Here is a 21,986-nt window from a genome sequence, read left to right as displayed (position 1 = left end):
ATCGCAGGGGACAACCCAATGTACACACACTCACACACTACAGACAATTTAGAGATGCCAATCAGCCTACTGCACATGTCTTTGGACTGGGGGAGGAAACCAGAGTACCTGGAGGAAACCCCCACAAGCACAAGGGGCGTAGGCGGGATTTGAAATCCCAACCCTGGAGGTGTGAGGCAAACAACATCCTTTGTTAAAGTGTATTGAATTGAATACATATGTTCTGTGATACACAGAACAACATATATAACATAATAACTATGTTATAACCTATAGTGTGGTTTTATATATATAAATATAATAAATCATAACTATATATATATATATATATATATATATATATATATATATATATATATATATATATATATATTTGTGTGTGTGTGTGTGTGTGTGTGTGTGTGTGTGTGTGTGTGTGCATGTATAGTTATACTGTGTGGTACTTCAGGTTGTGATGGCTCTGGCTGTGATACCAGCAGCTTGTGGTGCGCGCGTGAGCGTAACTGCTCCTGTGCGCGGGAAGCGCGTGACAGCACTGCGCCTATTGGAGCTGAGAGAGGAGGCTGAGCTCGGCTGTGTGTACAATAAGCCCAGCCTGCCGGTGAGGACAGTCACGGCTTCTGCACGACTAGTAACGGTTATTCGCGTATAGCCTATCGGTTTTCGGTTACATGACACTTTTTGGACATTGTTATCTCGAAAACGTTAATTAACCGTTACGAGAACTGGTCTGGAAGAGCATCTCTCTCTCTCTCTCTCTCTCTCTCTCTCTCTCTCTCTCGCTCTCTCTAACCCTGCTAAGCGCTTTCACACACTGAGGTAAGAAAGTACTTTTCTCCCTACACCTTCCCGTACACAATACTAGATTCACTATGCTAATGCTCTCTCAGACTACACTCTTCCTTTCACTGTCGCTGTGGTGCCGTTATCTTTCATCTGTCTTTCACCTGTAAATGTAGATATAGTGAGTGTACCTTCAAAATAAGCTGCATAATAGGACCATTTAAAGCTGTAAAAGGTACACTAGGCTTTATTCACATGTCTAGGTAAAAGATACAAGTAACTGTACAGTCTTTTTTTTTGGTCTGAGAGTGTAGTCCTGTGGTCATTTGTAAAGGGCAGAATGTAAGGAGAACTCCTCTGGTAATTTCTCCTTTATAGCCTGAACAGTCAGGACATCAGGAAACTTATCTGGAGACTGATAACAGGTTTGTCTGGACCTGCTTTCATTTCATGGATTGTATATTTATTTTCAGCCTAGCCGTCTTGTGCTGTGGTTTTTGCACAGGAGCGTTGAACTGATTCGTGGGTCTGATGTTCAGTCCTGAACAAAACAACTAACTACACAATCCCATCACTCAGTAATATTATCCTTTAAGCAGCCGTTAACCATGTGTGTGCTCTGCTCTGGATTTGTTCAAAACAGTCTGATGTGAACTGGAGTTGAACAGAGACATACCTGCATGTGCTTCGGGTTTTATTAACCTTTCTTTTTCTCTTCATATTATTTTTTTTGCAATATGGTACCAGTCTTATCAGGGCCGGACTTATCCCTAGGCAACCGCCTTGGGCCCCCAGAAGCCAAGTGCCACCGAAAAATGCAAATGATATATATATATATTTGTAATAATTAATGCTAAATAACATATGCTGAAATGTTAAATATCAACGTTAAAACACTGAAATGAGGGCCCCATTACTATATTTTGCCTAGGGCCCCCAAATCACTAAATTCTCCCCTGCAGCCTTAGTGTTATATTTATGGCTCGTCTGAGGAAAGCTCTACCGTGAAACACATTAAATATGTTTATATCAATATGCTCATGATGTGTTTAGTGATTCTGGTGCCAGTTTGTTGGTTGGTGCAGTATTTTCATTATTCAGTCCCTCCAGGATTTTGCGATCAAAAAAATGCAATATTCGGAGGAGCATCACGACGCGCATTCAGCTCTTCGCTTCATGTGCGTCGAACATAAGTACAGCTAAAAGGTCTCATTTACCAACAAACATCACTGCGAAAGGCCGTGCAAAACAATTTCAGGGAATTGCAATTTCGCCAATTCGAGTAGTTTTCTGTAAAAAATAAAAAGCACAAAAAAACCGTTGCAAGTTGCATCGCAAATTTAGAAATTTAGAAGCGCAATCACACACACACACAAAAACTCCTGTACAGACTGATTGTTCCTGTGAGAAGTTAGGTCACACAGGGAACATTACTGGCGCAGATACAAGGACTTTTAATAGGAGAAAAAAGTAATGAGTAATATCAAACACAAATCATAACGCTCACATTTTACTGTTAGAGCCTAAAAAATGAGCAAGCGCTTCTTTTCTCATTCACCGTTTTCCAGCTACATTCAGCGTCATTGTAACGAGATAATGGGATAATGAGATAATGAGATGACAAGCATAATGGTCTTCATAGTAGAAGCTCACCTGTGTGAGAAGATGACTAGGTGAGAGACCTGGACAGACTAAAGGACTAAAGTGCCACTGCATTAGTCTTGCAGCGATGACGCAAAGGCCTCATTGACGTCATGTTTTTTTTTTTTTTTTTTAACCTCTGTGCATTCGAGCTACAAAGTTTGGGGGGGGGGGGGGGGGGGTGATGGACATGTCCATTATTTGTCTTTTGTCAGCAACATGCTAGCCAGCTAATTGTGATGAGTGATTCATATTTTTCTCCTCAAGAAAACAAACTGTGTAGTCACTGTTATAGATTTAACAAGCTATTATGTCTGATTGATCTAAAATAAGTACTAGATGGATGTGAGAAATTATGAGTTATGACCTCTGTGCAGATGCAGCATAAATCCTACTGGCACTACTATCACAGACGGCATTGTGGGAAATGCTGGATAACTACTTTTGTTGGACGATATATTACCCCAGAAATAATTGCGATAAACAACATTATTGTCTTTGTATACCATTATGTGCCTCTGATATAACGATAATATAATAGCATGAAAATGCAAGTACACGCTTTCAAAGAGCAATGAACTTTTAATTCTTAAGCATATTCAGATGTCGGAATTTGAATGTCAATAAATAATTTTTGCCTTCTGACAAAAATATCCTTTAAATTTAGTCACTATTTCGGTATGTGATATTTATTAATTTTAGTCAATTTTATTCTGACTAAATTGGCATGGAATATTAGTAACTTGGAAAAAATAGCAAAAAATGTAACCAAACATTCACACATTTTATATATTAACTTAAACATGGATCAACAAAAACATGTGCAAACTGGCCTTGTTGAGAAAACCTGCTCTCTCCTGAGATAGTAACATTATTGAGTACACTACTGTAATACAACATAGTGAATTCTTTATGCTTTAGTTATTCGATGTCCATGTTTTAGTGCGTTGTTACCGAAAGAGCATATTCACACTGCAAACGTATCTAGCGCTTACTTAAATTCAAGTTCACTTGTGCACTGCATTCGTGTCGTTGTACAGAAGCAAGTTGTAATATTAGGTTTATGTTGTGTAAATGTCGGATTAATCTCATGTGTGTACATGATGCGTTTGGGTGAGTTAATTAACACGCTAATAAAGCACTTCAGTTCACCGATGTTCATTCACTGTTCAGCTTCAGCTCACGTGGCATAAGCAGCTTAAACCCGACATTATTGACTATGACTGGATTATTTGAAACACTAGAACTCATCTTATGTTTTAATTAAAGGAGACCTATTTTGAGCCTTTTTACAAGATGCAGTATAAATCTCGGGTGTCCCCAGAATGTGTCTGTGCAGTTTCAGCTCAAAATACCCCATGGATCATTTATTTATTATACCATCCTGTAAATGCCCCTTTTTTTTTGGGCGGAAGCAAAAAACACGCTTTGTTCTTGTGTGTCTCTTTAAATGCAAATGAGCTGCTGCGCCCCGCCTCCTGTACAAAAGAGGGCTTTGCCTTTACAGCTCATGCTTCGGATACTACGGCAATGACAGATCAGGAGAACCAGTATGACTGACACCGTAAATACTGGTGTTCAGCCCTAAATGTATGAAATATACAGACAGGAAGCGTTTTTGGGTTAACAATAAAACTGACAACATAGCTCTGGTCTCCGTGAATACAGTCAGAGATAATGGTGACTTTAGCCACATTAGCCATGGAATTCGGAAATTATACAGATTAGCAGATCAGCAGCACGTCAACTTCAGTATGCGTAACGTATGCGTGTGTTTTATCCTTATAATTAGCGTGTGATGATGCGTGTGTAGTGCAAAAGAATATGGACAGATTTCTTAAAAGAAAAGCTTCTGGACCATTGACTTCATCCTCATGTAGCTAACACTGTCTAGAATTAGAATTTGTGTTGGGTGCCACAATTTTTTTTACATTTTCAAAGGGTGCCGTGACTGAAAAACGGTTGGGAAACGCTGGTCTAACTAACGTCTGAGCTTTAGAGTGCTGGTGCATCATGAGGACTGCAATCAGAACAAAATGGTCCCACCTGCTATCATACAAGTTGAATATATTTTCTCCTGCCATATCCTCCACAAACGCACACAAACACAGCTGTTGTTTACCTCCTTTCTCAGTACCTGCACTGCATCTGCTGAGGAATTGCCAGCTGAAGCCTTCACATTCTCCGTGCACATCCTGACAGCAACTGCACTAACAGGGCTTGCATGTCCGCTTAATTGATCGTGCAATGTGTCTGTAGCCAAAGGTGCCTGAATTTTTTCCTGCACATGGAGAGAGCAGCCCAGATTGTGTTTACACAGGACTGCTTCATTAAAGAAGGAAGCCAGGAAGGGTGATCAGTTAGGCCAGATAAGCAAATAACTTGCTACATTTCCTACTAGTGAATTTTCTAATTTCTTCTGTCTCTCGGTGTCTCCTACACCATGTCTCACACTCGCAGATCTTTGTCTATTTCTGACTCAGTTTCTTATTTCATGCGCTGCTCAGGCCTGGCTTTACTCTATGAGACGGTCTATGAAAAGAGATGGGTAGATGTTGAGGTGACACTAAGGGTTAGCGCTATTAGAGGTAGTGCTGATTGTTTGCTCTCTCTGTGACCTTGCCAGTGTAATTGTCAGTTGAGCGTCCACTCCTCCCACCCCCCCACCCCCACGCTGCAGAGGAGAACACTGTCGCTCAGTTTAGCTACTAGTTAAAGCTGTGGGTTGAGTGTAATTGCTGGGTTGTAAACGGAGAACCACAGAGTAATAGAGCATGGATGGGTTAATGAACTGAAGGATGGACCATTTAGGTTGCAAGGCTAATTTTTTTTGTTTTGTTTGTTGAAGCAAAACAATAACATAACCAAATGTAGAAACCATTTAAAGGAAAAATTCACCCTGAACAATCTGCATATGTAAATCTTTACAATTAACATGGGATCTGCAAGATTCATCCATTTCCCGTACTGCTTATCCTACACAGGGTCATGTGGGAGCCTGGAGCCTATCCCTGAGGACTCGGGGGACAAGACAGGGGGACACCCATCACAGGACACAATCGCACACACTCACACTCTATGGACAGTTTAGAGATGCCAATCAGCCTACAGTGCATGCCTATGGAAACTAGAGTACCCGGAGGAAACATTCGAAGCACAGGGAGAACATGCACACTCCACGCACACAGGGTGGAGGCGGAAACAAAACCCCAACCCCATGGGTGTGAGGCAAACATGGTAACCACTAAGCCACCGTGCTCCCAGATTTATTTTATATTATGTTGAATGTTGCTGGAAAAATGGTGCACAAGAAAAAGAAGCTCTTGTTCCTTTGTATTTACCTCTTAAGCCATGTGCACACTGCACAGTTTTATCCCTGACTCATTTAGCTGGTGTATTTTGGCACCCAGTAAATGCAGAAAAAAAGTGAGTGTGTTTCATTATTATTATTATTATTATTATTATTATTATTATTATTATTATTATTTAGCTTTAAACTCGCTAACACCATAAGCTAAGCCAAGCTAATCGGTGATTGCCACAATGGCGCTACTTCTGCTAGCGAGCCCAGGAGGCTACGCATCACATGCGCTCTACTCGTGTCTTCACTCCCACTGGTAGCCGCTGCACGAAGTCGTTCCACATTTGCATAAAGTTAAACTTTTCTCAACTTTATCACATCACTGGACACGCCCACATCTAGTTATCAGCGGTCGCTGTCGCTCATGTCACCAGAAGTCAGCAGTTCTCAATGACTATGTTTACATGGACAGCAGTAATCTAATTATTGACCTTACTCTGAGTAAGATAGTAATGTGATTAAGGTGTTTACATGAGGCGCTTTTAGAATACTCCTGTCATGTTCCCGTTTTACATGTTATAGAGCATAATTAGATTAACGGCACACGTCATTACGTCACCGCGCCACGCCGTCCGACGTCCCACCAGAATTACGCGTATTACACGTATCAACATACAGTTGGTCTTCGTTATGGTACCATATACAGTTTTGGGTGTTTTTATTTATTTTTTTTACGAACGCTTTAAGTGCAGTTAATTATTTGTCGTGCTATACGTGCTAATAGACGACTGCTTGAACCCGTGGGCTGCGTCCCAAACCGCGTACTTACCGTCTATATAGTAGCCGAGATACATGTATTTTTCCCCACTGCAGGCCTATAGTAGGCAAATATGCAGTTTGGGACGCAGCCGAACTCTCTTGTTCACCGTAAAATGTTGAGCACTGCCGTGAGTGATCGTGTCCTGTCGCAAAATGCGGTGAAAACTCACACAACGTTCATAATGTGATTAAGGGGTGTACATTTCTGTAATACTCGTCCATACTGCGACTAAAATAGGAGTACTCCACCTGTCTTAATCCGATTAGAGCTTAATTCGAGTATGACCTTAATCGGATTAAGGTCATTAAAAATTGCTGTTTACATGCTAGTTTCTTAATCACAGTATGGTCTTAATCGGGTTAAGAGTGGATTATTGATTAAGACCATACTGTGATTAAGAAACTAGCATGTAAACAGCAATTGTTAATGACCTTAATCTGATTAAGGTCATACTCGAAGTAAACACTAATCGGATTAAGACAGGTGGAGTACTCCTGTTTTAGTCGCATTATGGACGAGTATTACAGACATGTAAACCCCTTAATCACATTATTAACAACGTGTGAGAGTTTTCACCGCATTTTGTGACAGGACACGATCACACACGGCGGTACATTTTTGTGTATTTTTCTTTGCAATATATACTTTTTTGTCATCTTCATTTAAATCGTTCAATCGTGTACTGGCGTTTTAATTCGGCGCAAGCAGCATGGCAAAATTTTTAAAAAAATTAAGACGATGCTGAAACTCCCGCTTCACTCCTGCTCACTTCCGTTGTAAAATTTTAGCAGAGCAGAGATTACAGAGTTTACAGACTGCAGTTTTGTCATCATTCCACACAGCACGAAATCGATGTGTTTTCCCGCTCTGTGTGTTTTTAAACTATCGGCCCATAGCGTGAAAAATTGCCTTTATACATCGTGTGCGCCTTGTATGCAAGTGATGTCCTCACTCTTACAACACTGAACAACTAAATGCAAACATTTCAAGCTGTGTCGTGTGAAATGGCCAGTGATTCTGAGATTTAAAAAGTTGTATTATGTCTGAGGTTGTTGACATTTTTTCGCCTATTAAACACCACTGTCATAGAGGTATCGGCAAATATTGAATCGCCGGCTAAAAGAATACTGAAACTTGCGATTTACACCCCTGCTGTGCAGGATCTTCCGCTCTAGCATGATTCTGGACTTCAAATTTCACTTTTGGGTGTATTTATTTATTGTGTGAGACGAGGTATATCGACTCTCTTGAAAGTGTCGCTGTCGTCTACCTGCAGACGCATACAGATGAGCACATTTTCTTACACGTGCTTGTGCATATGTTCACAAATACATCTAGCTATTCTGTTTGGCCAGTTCTCTCCTTTGTGCTTTTACATATGAGGTGTTATATTTGAGAGCAAAAGGAAGTCGTAGTATTTGGAGACAAGGGCACACTTCAGGGTCTTTGATCGATTTAGACAATGTTTTTTTTTTTTTTTTCTAGCAAAGGCAATCAAGGCCAAGAAAAAAATGGCAGACTTTACACTGTCTGTAGGGGGAGGGGGAGAGAACAAAAGGATCGACTCCAGCTTCAGTGCACAAAAATCTGCTCTTCAAGCAACACATCAAAAAGAAAACATCTTTGTGTCAACCTGATATCACCCCTGCATGAGCTTTAATAAACCCCGGGGCATTCGAGCGAAAATGAATCTCCCCTTGAGCTTTTATAGTGCCATTGCCTGTTTTTGCATTAGTGCAATAGAATTAAAACAGGCCAATTTAGAGGTCCTCTGTCCTCTGCAGATATGATGTTAAACACAATCACCACATTCTCTCTGACTGACAGACTCATCACGCTTTTGAAACGGAGAGGAAATGGATTGCTTTGGAATTGATTTTCTGCTGTCTTATTTTTCTTCTTTAATCTTTTTTGTTTTTTAAATAATTGATTTTATTTCTCTTTCTTTTATTATTTCAAGGCTATCAGAGAGCATATCATCCCCAACAAACCTTACCACATTGATGAGGGTCTGGACCCATGCTGGAAAAAAGCCCTGTTAGCCAAAAGGAAGCTCTGAATAAATAAATAAATAAATAAATAATCAATATTTTATAAATGGTAGAAGTAAAACCATTAGCATTCTGTCTCACAGCTGAATAATTTATTTATTTATTTAAAAAAAAAAAAAAAATCGGCATCTAAGATGCACAATCTTTTTGAATCAGTCGAACTTTAAGAGAATAAAAACAAGCTAAGAAACTAAAAAAAGCCACAACAAAAATAGCATTGCCAAATCCCTAAGGCGTAACACTCCAGTGGAAGATTTAATAGACCAGAAGGGTCATTTTAAAGGGAAAGCTTGCTCTTTGCCTCATATAAGTATCGTATAGATGTTGTGTTGCAATTACCATCAGGGATTCAAAGCCAAGCCCTTCAGAGTAGAGGAGAAATGTTTTAGCGGGTATAAACATCTGAACAGCATATATCTCTATTTATTCAAACATATATTGATTTATTGAAAATATTGATATAAAAGAGGCAGAACTGGATGTCTGCATGCATTTATTTCATATTGACGTAGATGTAGGTTGCCTGTTTTCTTGAAGATTAGAGTGTAGAGTTTAGCAAGCTAGATATGCACGAATACATTTGTAAATATCTGTAAATAGTACAGATATTTACTATTTAAATATTTAAATAGTAATGTTTACACAAGAAATCTCGTATTCATGAAACATCTGCAAAGAAACTTTCCTATTCTGCATTTTTATGTCATTCTCTTTTCAGCGCTCTTAATTGATACCTAATTGCCCTTTTACTGTAATTTGTCTCCAGTTTCTGGCCTTTGAAGTTGCTGTCATGCTGCTAAATATTTTAGCAGCATGAAATAATTTCCGCTTCTGCATCGGAGAAACCATTTTCCTCACCATTTTGTCCCGATACTGCGCTTTCATCTTATTATGAGCTTTACCGTATATGGAGTTTTGTGGGTGTGACTAAATGCACATCAGCTGTGGTGTGCACACGCTTTGCACTTTAAGCGTGATTGGCATTTATCAACATATGCACGTGAATACAAATTAAATAATCCGAAAGTGACTGAAACGTTTGTAAATCTGGCAGGAATTTTTAGTTCGGTGTCGCTTATGAAAAACATTTACACACAACTTTAGTAAAAGTTTGATAAACGAGGCCCGATGTGTGCATTAAAATCACCTATTCGACCTTTCTACAGATCTTTTTTTTTTTTTTTTTTAATATGGCTTTCCTTTTTTGTTAAAGCTTAGAATTATTTTATTCTCAAACTGCAGCAGTTGTTGGAATGAGATCATTTAACTGTCCCTTTCAAGATTTAGCGATTTTTGCGAACACAGAAATGAACATAAGATCAAGGAAACGCGGCAATATTTGCAGGAGCTTGCAATTTTTCAAAATGACTGCAGATTTGGGCCAAGATACGTCATGTGACGTCGTCACAACGCGCATTCCCCAAAGCCCCCTTCGATTTACATGCATCGAACATGCGTACAGCTAGAAGGAAGCGTTTACCTACAAACCTCACAGTGAAAGACCACGCAGAACAATTTTGTGCAGTTCGTTCAATCGTTTGTGCAGTTCTGTTCAATCGTTTTCTGCAAAAAAGCAAAAAAATTTTTAAAAAATCACCGGGTTGCATCGCAAATTTTGAACAAAGCAGCAACAAAATCAAGCATTTTTTAAAAGCGAAATCCTCTTTGGACTGATTAAAATGTCTTAGAAAGCTGTCTGCATCTGCATGTCTTTTTAAAAATTTAAAAAAAATTTTTTTTTAATATTTGCATTGTATGGATTTGACGTATTTTCCAATAATTTCATAAAACTGTAGCTGAAGCAATGGAAATTTCAGCATGTGTTTGTAGGTTTCTAAGGTTCTCCAATCTATGTGCTTGCTTTTTTCACATGGCTGTAAATTCTACAAAACGCCGGACGGGTTGAGCAGGAATTCTGTACAGTTTTGTAAATTTCATAGCGCATTACACTTGTTCTGAACAGCCCTTTCCGTCTCATCCTCAAGCTGCTTGATTGAGTGTGCAGGACAGTGCAGGAGCAATAAAAGCAATAAAAAAGATGAATGACACGAGAGCTGCAGCTCTCATTCCGTAAGAATATGAAAAGCCCAGGACGTAATTCATAAGACTTCAGTATGAGAGGATTAGTTACTTCAGTCGCTTTTGATTATCTGTGATATTGTAAGGGGCAAATCTGTTGATATGGTTAGCTGTCCACATAAATTAATAAGTATATGTTGTGGTTTTTCAGCTGGTTTGGACCTCTAATTTAAGGTGGCAGTCTTAACATCAGGTTCAGTCTGAATAAGTTCTCTTCTGCTCTAGCTTTGCTGAGAGGCTGTAATTGAATCCAAGTGCACTTTGCAGACTGCATGCTCTCTGGAGCGGTAAGAAACCCAGCACTGATTACTGAACCCTGGCACATGCCCTAGTAAAAATACAAGCCTTAGCTATCATTTATCCCCTATTTTCCTTCATTTGTCATTTATCACTCAAACCAGAAAAACCTTTGTTTTAATAATGCAATACTTTTGTCTGTAAAGACATTAAACACTATGAAATAACAAATATTGAATAATGTAGAGACAAAGAAGAGTGTTAAACAAATCCAATCTGTTTTGTGTTTTAAATTAACAGTATTCGTGTTACAAAACTTTGCACGCTCTTGGCATCTTCTCAACCAGCATGGAGCTTCACGCAGGAGTATTTTCTTAAAGTTCCTCACTGCATCTACTAAATGCAGGGGCAATATGGGCGATGTAGTGCATCATCATTACCGTAGAAACAAATAAGTAAATAAACTTGGCCAGTAATGATGACGAGATTTCTTCAGATAGTATCAGGGGCACCAGCCTGTAAAGTTCATATCAAACCAAACGGCTCCATGTTGTTTGTGCCAAATTCGGATCTAGATTTCGTCTAACCAGACGACTTTTTTTTCCACACCTTAAGGTCCAGTGCGTCTGTGCTCACTGGAGACCTGTTTCTTCTTGTTCACGTGGGCACCGGACATGATTGTCTGCCGTTGTAGACCCTTTGAGAAAAAAAGGGGCTAAAGCGTAATCCATAATTAATTTTTATCAACAATTTTTATCAACAAGCTCTTAACAATGTTTTTTTTCTTTTTTTTTTTTTTTTCTGTTTGCATAATGTCGAGTAAATCTTTTCAAGAACTTTTCATATTACATATTACATAGTACAGCGTTTTGGGAGATGCTACTACCAACATAACTAGCACAGTGATCATGCGACATACAAGACACTCATTTTGCTCATGGTAGCACTCATTTATTGTATGATTTTGCTGTGGATTTTTTCAGAATTTGTGTTGCAACTTGCAGAGTTTTTTGTGCTTTTTTGCAGAAAACCACTTGAATTGGCGAAATTGCAATCACACGAAATTGTCTTTCGCAGTGATGTTTGTTGATAAATGAAACTGTGGCTGTACTCATGTTCGACGCACATGAACTGAAGAGGGCTTTGGCTGAATGCGTGTTGTGATAAGGTCACATGGCACGTCTTGGCCCAAATCTGCGGAAAATTAGAATTAGAATATTGCAGCGTTTCCTTGATTTTGAATTAATTTCTGCCATCGCAAAATCCCGGAGGGACTGATTTATACCCTGCTGTCATGTGACATGAAATTTATGTACAGGTGGCAGTGATGGTGGTGCAGTGTGCGATCTGAAATCTCTTGCTTTGTCTCTGAAGCTGTCATGTGTATCGAGTTTGTATAAAACGGTAGTGATGGTGTGATGTGTGGGATCGGTGCTCTAACACTGTAATGATTTATCAGTGTAATGGGTTAAATCTTGGCACATAGGGGAGGCCACAGAGATGGCAGCAAGAATTCGAGCAGTCACACCGAGGACAGCCATGACCTTCTCTATCTGCCCATTCATCTCTCTCTCTCACACACACTCTCTTTCACAGCGTTATGTCACGTTTCTTTCATTTTTTGTCTGTTTCTTCGACTCCCTCCTTTCCTCCTCAAGCTTGACTGTAGCAGTGACTGATCTTCCACTTGAGATTAAAATGCTCTTTCTTTCCTCTCGCTTCTCTGTCTTATCTGTATCTCGACTTTTCACTGCATTCCACTTCTTTTTCCCTTCAGTGTTTCCATGTCGTTGCACAGGACATTGCCTGAAACCAACTCAATAAAAATGGTTGCTAAGAGAAAATAACCCATCTTCGCATTGCTCTGATTTGTACCACTGATTTGATCCCCAACACCTCTGACACAGCTTGCGTTCGGGTGAAATGCTCTGCTGTTGCCAGATGCATTAGATGAAAACTCACGTGTTTATCATTTTCCTAGAAGCAAGGCTTTCATGCTTTTGAGCCACTAAGCTTATGTACAATGTGTATTTATGGTGTGGAAGCTATGCATGGTTGAGAGCTTTTGATAATATGATAATCCCATTCACTTGTCGGATAAACATGCCCAAAGGGAATCGTTTTGGCTTCTTTGAAATGCACATATAAATGAAGGGCAGATAGAGGGAAAGATGAGGTTGAACTAAATTATTCCCTGATAAATAAGAGCACTTTTGTTGCATTCTGCTTGTACGCCGTGTCTTTAATGTCGAGGTCAAGTTTGAACCACTCTCAGCCCTGTTTCCTTAATAAAACCTTATTTGCAGTTATGGTAAGTGTTTGTGGATGTGCATAGGAGACTGAGAGAGAGAATGAGAGAGAGAGAGAGAGAGAGAGAGAGATAGGTTATTTCACTGTCTATTCCTCCAAATTCAAAACAAATTTATGCAAATTATGCAGGATTAGCTGTCTGTGGCATATAAGCAGCATTTTCCCCAGACCTAATTTAATATTTACCCATTAAAGAATGCCTGAGCATGTTACAGAACTGTCAGAGTCAGACAAAATATATCCATTTAGCCTCTTTCAGTTGCAGAGAACTTCTCCAGAATGACCCTACTTTAATTGGTCTGATACATAACACATCATAATCATACTTTGCTGAAAGTATGTAGACATCTGACCATCGCACCTTATATGAGCTTGTTGGATATCCCATTCCAAAACTATTGGCATTAATATGGAGTCCCCACTCCCCACCCCACCCTTTGTGGTTATAACAGCTTCCACTCTCCTGGGAAGGCTTTCTACAGGATTTTGGAGCATGACTGGGGCAATTTGTGCCCACTGTGTCAAAGGAACATTTGTAAGATCCAGGACTGATGTTATCTAGAGAAGCTCTGGCCAACAATTCATCCCAAAGGTGTTCATTTGGTTTGAGGTCAGGATTCTGGGCAGGCCATTTCAGTTCCTCCACAACAAACTTGTCAAACCTTGTCTTTATGTACCTTGATTTGTGCACTGGGACAAATGCTGGGAAAATGAATGGCCTTCCCCGAACTGTTGCCACAAAGTTGGAAGCGTACACTTCTAAAACAAAAGTCTGAAATGTCTTTGCATGTTGTAGTATTAACATTAACCTTCACTGGAACTGTGGTGCCCAAACCCTGAAAAACAGCCCCAGACTATTATCCCACCTATGCCAAACCTTACTGTAGGCAGTATGTATTCCAGTGGGTAGCGTTGTGAGTTTCCATGGTCTACAAACTTGTAGCGGAGCAGTTGTTGCTCGTAGACGCTTCCATTTCACAATAATAGCACTTAGTGTTGACCGAAGCTGCGTAGCTGAGCTCAGTCATTAGGAGGGGTGTACACATACTTTTACATTACATTTACATTTATTCACTTAGCAGACGCTTTTATCCAAAGCGACTTACAAATGAGAAAGATACAAACAACTTTTGGCCATGTAGTGTATAACTATACAGTTACACTTAAATATGGCTGTGAATGTATAAGTTATAACCGGACAGATAATAAAGCTAGCAGGTAGTAGAATGTGGAAGATCTGTAATGATGAAATGACAGTGTTTAGTGCATTTTATTCACAAAGCACCTCATTTTAGGGGAAATCACCTAAAATCTCCTACAAAATACAATGCAGTAATTGTGGTCTAGGGATGGAGAAATAATACATTTGTTAGACAGCCCAGTGGGACGCTCCAGTCTACTTGTACATCCCATGTTGTTGTTTTTTGCCCAGAAGCCTAATTAAGTAGGATAATAAGTGGCAGCTAATGTAATTTAACACTAAAGTATAATGAACAAATGAAAATTCCCCAGCCCTGAGATTTGAGTACTCACTCATTTTCATTAGTCTCTGCCTAGACACTCCTTATTCTAACCTGATGTATATGATGTAGCATATTGTACAAAATGGCAGCAAGTCATCGGTGTCATCTTATTACCTCTCACATAAAAGATATGTAAGTCTTTATGTTTATTTATTTATTTTTTTACATTTTTATTCACCTAGTAAAATATTACCTACTGACGGACAGAATGCATTTTTGTAGTTTAAAAGGTTAGAAAGTTACTACAACTACAGCATGTTACATGCAAACAAGTAAAGGTAAAGGGGGGGGGGGCTTTCCTTTTTACTAGTTGCTGGAAGGGAGAAACATGCTGCTAGCTGCTACAGTACATCAGCAGCCTACTGAACCTACTCGTCATCCATGCAACTAAAGTAAGTAACTGGATAAGTAAGCTCTGACATGTAATCAGCGTGTCTCAGGTGCCCGGGCAGCTGATTAGTGCTACTAATTAGTGAGGCATTGTTCCCATTTTTTTTTTCATAACAAATCTCAGTACTAATAAGTATCGCTTGATACTAATCTGGTACTGACAACTTAATAACTGAGCCAGCTCTGTGCAAGAGTTTGTTACCGACTGGAACAAAATGTCACAGGAATGATGGCAGGCCGGGTTTTGAAGACCCTTTCTGTTTGCTGAGTCTGCATCTGAATTAAATTATTTCATTTCGTTTATTTACTATTTTGTTTGATTTGTTTTGACACTGCATATAATAAAATACTTAAAAAAAAAAAACACCTCCTAAGGGTCATGTGGTCAGGGTCAGGGCTAAAAAAAAACATTTAATTGGCCAGAAATGGCAAAACGGAAAATGTAAGCAAATCTTTTTGAAGAAATTCTGAAAATCATTTGGGCACAGAGAACGTAGAGCCTTTGTGCTAAATTATATTGTTGTATAAATGATAAGTAATCTATTCATCTGTTTATTAATCTATTAACTGATTGATTGATTGATTGATTGTTCTTGCAACGCTCCAGCTTTGACTTAGTTTGAGTCTTGCATGTCGGTTTAGCAGCTTCCATCTCAATTGCCCATATTACACAAGATGGGTGTGAGTATGACTCACTGTCTATAGTTGAGTTGAAATGTTTTTTTTGCACTGCAACGGAATGAAATCACCGGAAACATCTGAGACCATTTCTGTCATGTGGTCTCAGACTGGTATTTTTAGCCTGCTCCCAGATTTGATCGCTTTGATTCATACCTGCTCAAACAAACCTCAATAAATATAACCAAAAATAAATATAAAATATAACCATAGAACACATTTGCCTCGCACCTACAGGGTTGGGGGTTCGAGTCCCACCTTCGCCCTTGTGCACATGGAGCGTGCATGTTCTGCCCGTGCTTTGGGGATTTCCTCTGGGTACTCCGGTTTCCTCTCCCAGTTAATAGACATGCATTACAGTCTGATTGGCATCTCTAAATTGTCCATAGTGTGTGAATGTGTGCGGGATTGTGCCCTGCCATGGGTTGGCACCCCGTCTAGGGTTTTCCTTGTGCCCAGATCCAGGGGACCATGTGTTGGATAATCAGTACAGAAAACATATACATGATTCAGACAGGTGAAATGCCGTGTGTGTGATAGCACTCTGCTCACATCCTGACTGAACTGTTGTGTCAACATCACACTTGTTCTTAGCGCTCTATGTTGAATCAGTGTAATCAGATCATTGTAGCCACCGTAGCAGTATATATTAACAGGCACATCATTTTGTAGACTAACTTTGAAGTGTATAAAATTAGACTAGTGCATATTTGACATAGATACCGATATAACAGTGCTGTTACACTGACATTAATATTTTTTACATAGTTGGCCTGCAGTGTTGAATTATGAGCTCCTACTATCTTCTTCTTTGGTAACAGTTTTAGGTAATAGTTCCACTCAGTGTTTATTTTCAGCTCCAAACCCATCCACATTCAAAGAGCTTCTTTTGTTAGCAGTACTTTTCTGTCTGTTGAGGAAGGAAGGCTTCGGGCCAAACGCTCTAATTTTGTGTCTCTTGCAGTATGAAGCAGAGATAAATGTGTCTGTTATATAAATCAGACAAAAGTGTTTATTCTTGATGCGCTCTCTCTCTCTCTCTCTCTCGCTCTCTCGCTCTCCATCTTTCTCTGTGTATGCCAAGGTGAATTGTAGGGTCAGAACACATAAGCACATACTTGCACACATAATGCCTTAGAGGTCATGATTCATGTTTGTGAAGGAACGTTCGTCTTTGCCGTAACATGTCCATCACTCATTCGAGCATTACTACCATCATGCCTGCTACTGCATTTGTTGCTCCTTATATACACGCTACCACAGAACTACAAAAGTACAGCTTTGTCATGTTATATTTCATATCATGAGTCCCTTTCTTGTTTCAGCTGCACACATTAATGGACCATGATGTAAAGAGTAATATAGAGAGAGAATGGAGGGGACAGGGAATCCAAACTGGACTTATTTCACTTTTCATTCCCACTCAGGTCTCAATCCTTTTCATGTGAGAAAACTGAGTAAAGTAAGTTTGATTGTCTCTTCGCTTCCTACGAAGGAAAGTAGAAGTGTCTTTGGACGTCTGTGTGAAGCAAACTGTTCAGCCTGATTGCACAAAGACCTGCAGGGCTGTTATACTGTACACACAAATGAACGAACTTCTAGCTTACTACATACATACAGATATACATCAGGGGTGGCCAAATCATAAATTCATTGGCTGTGTGTTGAGCTAGTTCACTAGTTAAGTTCATTAATAGAGATGGTAAAGAGTGAGTACAGTGCTGTGAAAAGGTATTTGCCAATTCCTGATTTCTTCTGTTTTTGTGTATATCTCATACTAAATTGTTTCAGAAATGAAAACAAAATCTAAGATAAAACAAAGGCCAGGGGTGCCTGCAGGATTTTATCTCAGGGTATGCACAGATATAGAACCGCCCCACCCCTGCCAACGCCCCACCACCAACTATAAAGCGCTCACACACACAAATACTCAAAAAATGCCACTAAATTACTAATAAAAGATAAACCTTGCTGACCTATTTGAAGTTTACTCTCCTCCTCCCGGTCACATCAAATTGTTTAAGCACTTCCTCGCTGTTGAATTTAATTTCAGGATGAATGTTCATAAGGGCAAATCCAGTGAGCCTGCAGTCTGTCATCGTGTTGCGTAAATATGTCTTCAGGCGCCTCAATATGCCGAACGACCGCTCTGCAGAGACCGTGGACACTGGCACTGAAGGACTTTCAGTGCACAGTCTAAATTTGTGAAAAACTTCGCTGTGTTCTTTTAAACCTCACAAATGTCACTGCTGCTGTGTGCCGTACCATTAAATTGCCTCCACAGCTCCATAGTTCAACATCAGCACCATCTAAATTGGGCATCAGTGCCCCGTACTCATTTTTTATCTCCTGCCACACTGTGTCCGACAATTCTGACACTTTGTCCGGCAGCAAATACTCGGTCTTTCACTTAAGACGCGAGGTAATCTATGGAGGGAAGAAACAGATTCCATCACCAATATTCCTCTGGGGTTGTCGCTGGTGTGTTTGATTGATTTGTCTGCATTTTTACTATGCGAGTTACCGAGGGATTGATATGAAGTTTGGCAGCCAACTCACAACTTTGATCCCTCAGCACGCAGCGTCACTAAGGCACTGGCATTACTAGCTGTATCTCAAGGTTGGATATAAAGTCTCGTTGAAAGACTCATCAGGGATTAACGGAATCAGTGGCCGGTTTAAGCTCTGTTGCTTTAAATATGCCTATATCTGATACGCCAGTTATTGTAGCCGGGCATTTTTTAATGAATATTTGTACATAGTAGAATGGATTTCAAACACTTGAGTAGATATTGAGTACTTATTGCTTCATGTCTCTTTTTAGTTTGTTTAATTTAATGTTACTTTTTTAAGCTGTTCATTCATTTGTATACTATACTGTATGCATTTAGCACCGTGGTGAGTATTCAGATTTAGCCATCAATGCTAATACTACAGAGTACTGTCAGTGTGTGGACAGTCTGAGAAGTCTGTGGACTGATAGAGAGTCATTATCTAAATGACTGTGCAGTGGTTTTTAATCCCAGATATATTTCATATCTCTTCTCCCTATTTCCCTCTCTCTCTCTTTTCCCCTTTCAACTTCTGTTCATTTCTTATTATGATTTAATAATCTCAGTTTTGGTGAGACTACTTATTAGGCTCGAGACAGATTATTACTGTCTCAATTCGACAGTATACTGGCGAGGTGAATTTGCTTCTCATATCTGGCCTGCAGCCTTTTTTCATTTGGCCCATGTGACCTTGGAAATAAGTAATGAGGAAACCAAATACAAAATACAAAACCAAATCATGACCGCTTTTCTCATCTGTACAGTTAAACTGATTGGTAAGTGAGATGCGCTCGTGTATTTCAGGTGGATGTCAGACAGCAGTAGGAGTGATGATGGCACACATCTGTTATTTAATCATTTAAAGCTACCATCAAACAGTCTTTCCAAATTAATAATGTTGCCATGAAATACTGAAAAAGATGAAAATATCACGTTAATTCTAGGAGAAAATGACCCCCTTATATTATAAATCCTGATCTACTTTTCTTACAATACAAAGTATTGATGCTGGAGTGGTTCAATTTGTTGTCTTTACAAAGTAAACATGTTAAAATTTGTGTCAGAATCGTTTTATGCAGCACGTATTGGGATGTGCCTAATATCATGGCTTTAGTGTATCATCTCATGCCTACTATCTATCTGTTTCTGTCTGTCTTCCTTTTTCATCCCCACACAAGGAAACTTTGCATGGTGTACGCACTTTACTCTCCAAATGGCTTGAAAAAGCACACTGTATGATATTATTGTTGACTGACCAGTGCAGCCTCGCATCCATGTAGACTTGTATACTGCCAAAACTGTGAATTGTATATGCCACACATGTCTGGTACAGAGGGGATGGATGAATGAGCAGCCTAAGGAATTCATACTTAAGGATCCTGTGAACAGACATTCTGGGGGGAAGGGAGTCAAGAGAACAAAGGGGAAGAGAACACTCTACCCCTACACACACACACACACACACACACACACACCCACACACACACATACTGTACAGTACCATTACTGCATACAATACACTACACTTACATACTGTATGTATGGCCTACTGCATATATGAAAATATTATGAGAAATACATTATGTGAAACCGAAAACACCGGCGAACTCAACCATTTGTGAGAATTTTTCAAACTGTCAATACAAAAGCTCAGAATTTATCACATAGTTCCATGTGGCCACACAACACTTTGAATTATTTATTTGTAACATGGGCTGTTCTCTACAATACCGTATAATCAGTTTAGCTCAGCTGAGCAACACTCTGCCTTTTTGAGAACTTTGAGAAAATCCTTCTGGGTGAAGGCCCATTATGAAGCTGGTTGAGAAAATGCCTAGAGTGCGTAAAATGTATTTATCGGGAATACGTTAAGAATTTAAAACATATAAAAATATAATTTTTGACTTGTTTTCTTTTTTTGGTCACTGCATAATTTGATATGTGGTATATTCCATGTCTGTACTTGTACAGAGTACTAAGAGTATTTAGATATATATATCTGAGATTTCACTTAATTCATAATTGACATTCATGAGGCCTGTTTGTACAGCATACAGCTATATTACCTGGAGATATTATTCCCTCCTTCCTAGACTAGAGAGCTGCTTGGTGCCTCACTCAAGCCCTGGCATGATTTTAATTAATCCCATTGGGTCAGACAAAGACTGGCCTTTACTACCTCATGGGCATGTGTGTGTGTGTGTGTGTGTGAGTGTGTGTGTGTGTTGTTTTGACTTTGTGGGAACATTGGTTGGTTAATTTCAACAAGAAAAAACTATTTTTATTTAGAAAAACTAAAGAGTCAAAAGAGCTGCCACACGCTGATTTATCCCCCCTTTATTGCGCCATTGTGAGTAAACTGTAGAGACTGTTGTGTGTTCCAGGAGATCAGCAGTTATAGAAATACTCAAACCTATCAGTCTAGCACCAACAATTCTTATGGTTGATGAGAACATTACCCGAAGCTGCTGGAGCATATCTGCATGATTTTATGCGTTACACTGCTGCCACACGATTGGCTGATTAGATAATTGCATGAATGAGTAGGTGTACAGGTGTTCCTAAGAAAGTGTCCAGTGAGTGGAACACTTTATTATCATTGGTGGAAAATGTTCTTTCTTATTCCGTGTCCACACTTAAGGAGCATGTTTTTGAATGTTTTAATTGTAGTATGATTGTTTGTAACTTCAAGCTTGAAGATGAGGAACTAAAATGACTATCGAATCACGCTTACCAACGCCATCAGCGCCATCTCATCACCTTTACAACATGGCCACTCTTGCAGAGATATCTGCTTCCTCTCGCCGCGATTCATTTCCCTTTTCAGCACAAACAAATAAAGTGATGAGACTATACGAACTGTGATGATAAGCTAAGGCGAATCAGGTTAGTACACAGATGTGTTCTTCTTACTAAGCTTTTATCACAAGTAGGAACATCAGCAGTTTCAGCAGTTTCATAGTCACTCTTCAGCATCAAAGCTTTAAATGGATGAATTAAACATTTGATGATGGATAACAGCTAAATAATACAAGGTTTGCTATTATACTCAAACTCAAAGGTTTGCTGCCATGCTTATTTATTCTCATTCCTGTCTATTTTGAGATTCTCAAATATTTTTAGCATTGTCTCCTTGTCTTCTGTCCCTAACACTCTGTCTTAGTGTCTGTTTGTGAGCAGAATGTCTTAGAGTTATAGATGTTCAGCTTTCAGGCTGCTGGCTTTTCAGAGAGCCGGTGACATATGGCATACAGACACATTCCCATGTGTAATGTGATTATATATCGTACCGTAATCGAATATTCCCATCTAAATGACTCTCACAGTAGTGCAGTATGCTGTAATGTTGCTTCTCAACTCTAAAACAATCTACTAATCTACTGAACAATCTACTCTGCAGTATTCTACAATAAAAAAATAAATAGTTCAAATGTGATGCTGGAGATTTATTATTTTTCTCTATCATGCAAAAATATTGAGCTGTTTCGTTTAGAAATATATTATATTATGGAAGCAAATCGTGTTGTGCTTTTCATTTAAATTATTTATTCAATAATTAACTTGTGCTCGTTTTAAGAGTTGTGCCATATGGCCAATATCCTGGCATTAGGTCTCGCCATC

General features: G+C 39.3%; 1 protein-coding gene across 1 annotated transcript in view; it reads left to right on the top strand.

The window, feature by feature from the left end:
• Positions 1 to 715: 715 nt before the first annotated feature.
• rap1gapb (RAP1 GTPase activating protein b) overlaps positions 716 to 21,986 on the top strand; it is a 79,900-nt gene continuing 58,629 nt past the window's right edge. Inside the window, exon 1 of the mRNA XM_053683788.1 lies at positions 716 to 819. The gene's annotated coding sequence lies outside the window, so the exon portion shown is untranslated. The remainder of the gene's footprint in view (positions 820 to 21,986) is intronic.

This window comes from Ictalurus punctatus, chromosome 11 (genome assembly GCF_001660625.3).
Source record: "Ictalurus punctatus breed USDA103 chromosome 11, Coco_2.0, whole genome shotgun sequence".
NCBI lineage: Eukaryota > Metazoa > Chordata > Actinopteri > Siluriformes > Ictaluridae > Ictalurus > Ictalurus punctatus.
This window is presented reverse-complemented; position numbering and strand designations above follow the sequence as displayed.